Source organism: Mus musculus, chromosome 9, assembly GCF_000001635.26.
Source record: "Mus musculus strain C57BL/6J chromosome 9, GRCm38.p6 C57BL/6J".
NCBI classification, from domain to species: domain Eukaryota; kingdom Metazoa; phylum Chordata; class Mammalia; order Rodentia; family Muridae; genus Mus; species Mus musculus.
The window spans coordinates 57211525-57217923 of NC_000075.6; positions in this window are offsets into that span (position 1 = coordinate 57211525).

Sequence of the window (6399 nt, forward strand, 5' to 3'; positions counted from 1 at the left end):
TGCCCTGACAGAGCAGGCTTGTTTGCTTGAGTAGGTAGATATTGATGGTCTTCTTGTGGTTTTGCCTTTTAAAACCGTTCCCCATACCTCTCTCTCCTTTACGACATGCCTGAGACTTGGTTTTACGACTGTTGTCCTGCCAGCATCGAATCAATAAATCTTTTAAGTTAGGATTGGATTGAGTCTGTGGTCTTTTTCCCAGGGATCTCAGACTCCACAACAAACCATTTGGAGAAAGTGGGTTATAACAAAAAAAAAAAAAAAAAAAAAAAAAAGAGCACTAGGGAAACCAGGAATGTTAAACTCGGGAGGAGGGGGCCTCATCAACAGAGGGGATTCCCTGGAAAGCTGGGAATGGGTGTAGTTTATCTTTGCTATCTGTAGAGCCAGGTCTCATTTGAATCCCCAAACTATTATGTTTATCCCAGACTCTTCTGAGTCCTGAGTATTCTTTTTCAGTCAATAGGACCCATTCTTATGAGAGAGGTCCCTTGTACTTTGCAAAACAGTTGACTATGTTTGTCCCAGACCCTTCCTTATCCTGAACATTGTTCCCAGTGGGTTCAACCCATCTTCATGGAAGAAGTCCCAGGGACTGTGCAAAAGAGTTGTCAGTGAAGCTATGCCTTGTTATGTTGCAATCATTGTCACAAGAAAACATTTTCCCTCATGTTGAAACAGGTCCGAAATGCACTGCTCCAGGTCAGACTCTAGAAGTTCGAACCAACACTGGCTAAGTCATGATGAACCACATTTCCATCCTGCCTCACACGGACTGTTACTCTGCCGGCCATGGCCTTTGCAGGGGTTGAGTGTCCAAAAATTGCTGAAGGAAGACCCCAGACTCAGTCTGCAAAGACAAAGAGAGTTTATTCTGCAGAAACAACCCGCATGAGGGTGCCAAGCATTCTTTGAAATGATGACCTCAGACAAAGATGCACAGGCCTTCTTACAGGGAACTCTCTAGAAGGATTAGGTCATCTAAAATGTCATTGGTGGGTGCTAGGGAGTCACAGGTGGTCAGTGGTCTGCATTCCTATGTCATGAACCCTTAGCCTTCGGGTAAGGTAGGGCTGCCGAGCACAGATGGCCCATTCTGAGATGAGGTATTTCCTCATTGGCTGGTCTCTGGGAGGTGGTTTATGACCCTGTTCTGGATTTTATGGTCTGTCCCTGGAGCTGGTGTCTTATGGCCTAGTCTCTGAGACTTAATGTCTGTTTCTGGAACTGTCGCATGACTGCCTTTTTTTTTTTTTTTTTTTTTTTGAAAGGCCGGGTCCTTAAATGGAAACAAATGGGGTTTATGTTGTCCTTTCACAGGGACAACACCCCCCGCCCCCCATGCAGCTCCCAGTTTCTCCATGGACTATATTTATAGTTTAAAGTTTATTTTGGTACTAAAAGAGCTTCAATTAAGTATATATAAAATCTTGAGCTGGTGAGATTACTAGCAGTTCCTCTAGGCTCCACCCAACAGCTATTTAGCAACAGCTTTCATCTTTGCCTGCCAGATAAGAGCCAGGAGCCAGGTGTATAAAACAACTGCTCAGCTTCTCAGCTTCTCTCTCCCTCTCTGCTCCTCTCTCTCCTTCACTCCCCCTCGCCCCTCCCCTCCCATCTCCATCTTCTCTTTCTTCCCGTCCCCACGTGTTCCCGGGTGGTCTCTTCCTCTCTTCCCATCCCCACTCCCACCCACTTTTCTCTGTTGCTACCCCTTTCCAGATTCCCTTCCCTTTCCCCACCAATAAACCTTCTCCATACTAGGCCTGTGGCAAAGCGGTGACTCCTCAGGGGAACGCCTTGGCCAGACCACTCAGGTGCTCCCTTCCACCGCATTATACCAGCTGTTTCATAAAATGTAAGAGAGATGGCTTAGCGGTTAAGAATACTGGCTGCTCTTGTAGTCATGCTAAGTACAAATGTATTTAATTTACAGAGACAGGATTGGAGAAAGAGAGAAAGATAGAGAGACAGAGACAGAGAGAGACCAATTTGGTTTTTTTTTTTTTTTTTTGGTTTTTTTTTTTAAAGATTTATTTATTGATTATATGTAAGTACACTGTAGCTGTCTTCAGACACTCCAGAAGAGGGAGTCAGATCTCGTTACAGATGGTTGTGAGCCACCATGTGGTTGCTGGGATTTGAACTCCGGACCTTCGGAAGAGCAGTCAGGTGCTCTTACCCACTGAGCCATCTCACCAGCCCAAGAGAGAGACCAATTTGTATCTCCTGTTACATAGTCTTCTATATAAGTTGTCAAAGTTAAACCTAAAGTGAGTAACTTAAAACAAGTTGAGGGGATCAGCGATTAAAAGCACTAACCTCTTCCGCGGGACCCTGCTGAGGTGGGGAGTAGGGGGCTTCCTGAGAAGAGTCTGCCAGGGGAGGGAGAATTGAGTCCGGCTGTCTGGGTTTGCTTAGAGGTGGATATCCCTAGAAGATTCCTAGAGTAATGGCCTCATCTAGCTATGTGTTTATCTGTGCTTAACAATCTCCAGGACATAAGGAAAACTTCCAAATAATGGCCAGATAAAGTTATTTTTAGAACTTCCCTAAAAAGACTCAGACATAATTTTCTCAGGAAAAGACAAAATGGATCATAATGAAGAAAGTCCCCAGGAACGCAGCACAGAGAGACCAAGACCTACAAGTGAGTGACAGAATGACGGCGATCACAGCGTTTGGCTCAGCTTGCTGGAGCTGTGCTAGACAGCTGTGTTGGCTTCATGACTTTTGCCATTTCCAGTGAATGTGGCTGTGCCAGGACCCAGGTTCAATTCCCAGAACCCACATGGCCACTCAGGTCTGTCTGTAACTCCAGTTCCAAGGTTCCAGCACCATCACACACATGCAGACAAAACAACAATGCCAATAAAATTAAAAAAAAATTATTTTAAAAAACAAGTTTAAAGTAAACTTAAAGTTTGATTAGTATAAAATAATATTCGAAGTTGGGTATATTTTCTAAAAAGCTGATTATGGAAACAGCTTGAATAAGATGGATTAAAAACTGCTCGGGTCAGACTCTAGAAGTTTGAACCAGCACTGGCTAAGTCCTTCCTGCCTCACGTGGACTGTTACTCTGCCGGCCATGATGTTTGCAGATACACTTGCCTGAGAGAACATCTCCAGACTCATGCAGTGCCCTTGCCCTTGGATGGGGCATGGACCCCAACGAAATAAACTTCATGCTAGCCTCGTTACAGAATAGAGATGCATGGGGAGATAATAAGAGCTGCCAGAAGTTTGCTTCTCCTTTCTCCAGCTATGTAGGCCAGCCCAGGGAAACCTTAGCTACAGGAGAAATTAGTTCCTTGTGTCTCACATGACGGGGGGGGGGGGGGGATTAATTTTTCCACTAGAGCATCTCAGAGTCTGCATCCACATCCTAAATGGTCTCAAAGAACAGAGAGGCAAATGACAAACTGCATGTCTCCCAGACCGACAAATGTAGATGCTATGGACAGGGAAACCCTGTCCCTAAGCTTGCCTGCCACCTGACTGGTATGGGACCTAAATGCTAGTTGAATTGGCTATGCCTTCTACCCTGGCTTTCAATTCTCCTCTTCTTAGTGTACCAGCAACTGAAATTGTTTTCTGCCCTCCACAAGAACACCTTAGTGGGTGAGCACCTTCATTTTCCACCCCTCCCCCTTTATATAATCAAATACTAAAAGGAAATTTCATCGATCATTTAAAAAAACAAAAACAGTGGAACCCAGTTATCTGGATGTAAATGAGCAGTTGCAGCGTGGCAATGGGAAAACAGTGACTACAAGAAGACTACTCTTATTTAAAGATTTGGGCTACTTTGTTGCCGAGGCTTGCCTTGAATTACAAAGACCCAGTGATCCTCCTGCCAAAGGCTCTTGTGTAGCAAGGACCCTTAGAAGATCCAGTGCCAGGCCTAGCCCTCAAAGTATTTCTGAACTAAGGGCTTTATATGAAACAACGAAGTACCATCTCATCTACACTACGATGCAGGGCAAGTGATACATGCTGGTCCACTATAAATGAGGTGGGAGATGGATTCATCATGATTACTTCCTAGTTGAAGACTGGTGGTGCCACGACCACCCCAGTCAGGTATGGGGTCCCTGGAATGAGGGTCCTTGAAGCTAGGTGGGTAAGGATTCGGTGGTGACAAACAGAAACAAGCACAGAGGCAGTTTGAATCTGAGTGTATTCTGCAGATCTCAAGCAGGGGATTTTACATTAAAAAACCAAACATTACATCTCTTAGGAACTATAGCCAATGAAACAATCACAGATACCAACAAAAATCATTTGGCACAGTAAAGCACAAAAATCATCCAAGCATTACAACTCTGAAACGATGTATTCAGTGAATCACAAACAGAACAGGTAACATCGTTATAAATCATCAAAATATAACAATTCTAAAAGGATGTATTAAGTGGGGGCTATCATCCAAGTCTAGTGGCATATTTCCAGGAGCGGGTTAATAAATCTTTAACGGTCAGTGCTCTTAACTCCTGGACTAACTTTCCAGCCCCGTGGTCAATTATTATAACCAAATTCCACTCTGTGTAAATATCAATAGAATGGTTTTGTGTGTAAATGCCTCAGTACTGGTAATAAGCAAGCCCATAGAAAGATATCACAGAATGTTCAATTAAATTGGGGTTAAATGGAATTCTATTAAGCCTCATGCTCAAAGCTGGGGGGAAAACCCTAAGTTTTCCCTAAGAAAGCAGATCACCCTAAAAGGTCTGCTTGGTTCTTATGTTTTTTTAATAAAGTAAAACTATGAAAAAATCAAAATAAATAAAGAAAACAGTATGATCAATAGGAATGTGATGTGAATCTAAAATGGACTTCACTGCCTCTATAGTCCATAGTATTTCCCACGCATGAACCTGCCTTTCTTAGAGTTTTAAAAAAAAAAAAAAAAAAAAAAAGGAGATGGTGTGATTTTAAAGGCCTCTGTGGTGGTTTCAATGAGAATGGCTTCCAGAGGCTCATAGATGTGAATACTTGGTCACCGGGGAGTGGAATTATTTGAAAGGATTAGGAGGTGTGGCCTTGTTGGAGGAAGTGCGTCACTGGAAGTGGACTTGGAGGTTCCAAAAGTCCATTCCAAGCCCAGAGCCTCTCTGTTCCTGCTGTGTGTGGATCCACATTCAGCTCCTTCTCCAGCACCATGTCTGCCTGGATGCCACCATGCTCATGATTATAACAGACTAAACCTCGGAAACGAGGTAATTGAGCCCCAATTCTTTTTTATAAGAGTTACCATAGTCATGGTGTCTCTTCACAGTGATGAAACCCTAACTAAGACAAGAGTCTTGTGGATTTTCCTGCATGAAGGAATTTATGAACTAAATGTTATGTCTAGATTTCCCCTAGTGTGTTCCCCTGAAATGAATCTGTGTTGCCAAACACACGCGTGATAACATTTGTAGGAATGATGAAACTCACCATGTTGCATTACCCAGACACTCAGGAAGTTCCATCTCAGGTAACCTGAAAAGGTCTGGCAGATGGGAGTCATAAGCAAAGGAACAGCGGCGCTAGATTTGGTTTTCTTACCATTTACAAAAGCATTTACAAAAGTGAACCTCTTTCCTCAACTACTGCCAAGGTGCTTGGTTCTTCCAAAGAACCTAAGGCTGTGCTGGGGTGAAGCCTTCGGTGCATCTGTGGACTAGCACGGGGGCAGTCCACAACATGGCCTCAGTCTCTGAACTCACCTGCATCGTGAGAGCAGCTTCCTCATGAATGCAGATGATGTCAGGCCTGATCTGCTTGCAAAGGCATCAGCACTGGGAGCCTCATCTGCAATGTCCCATGTGTCGTGTGTGTGTGTGTGTGTGTGTGTGTGTGTGTGTGTGTGTGTGTGTGTGTGTGTGTGTCCCACCCCTGCTCCAGCAGCTAGGGCCACAGCAGCTGCTAGTCCTGCCCCGCCCAACTCTGCTGCCCCAGCTGAGGAGAAGAAGGGGGAAAGCAAAGAATCCAAGGAGTTGCATATTCACACATACAGATAGCTGAGGAAGCTGCTGTGTGTATGGACTGCACCAGCAGTAATGCGTTTGCTTCTCTACATCGCCCCCAGGCCCAGCCCCAGCGTTTGTCTTTCTGGATCCCTGGACCCACTGATGGCTTTCAAGGTAGGTGTTTCTATGGAAGCTGCTTGGAAAAGGACCCTGCAAAGGAAAATAAAGATTGGCCAGGTAACTTGCTTATATAGACCTTTCCTACCATGGGATAAATTGGTTCCCTTTACCCTTTTCTCCCAACATGCAATTCTCACATACTCAGCTGTGTGAACAAGTTTAACAAAGCATTCGCCGTCTACCACAACTGTTGTCTTGCTAGTCTCTGGCTCAGACATGTCTCCTAAGCATCAATGGAACGCACGTGTATTCTTGCCAAGTT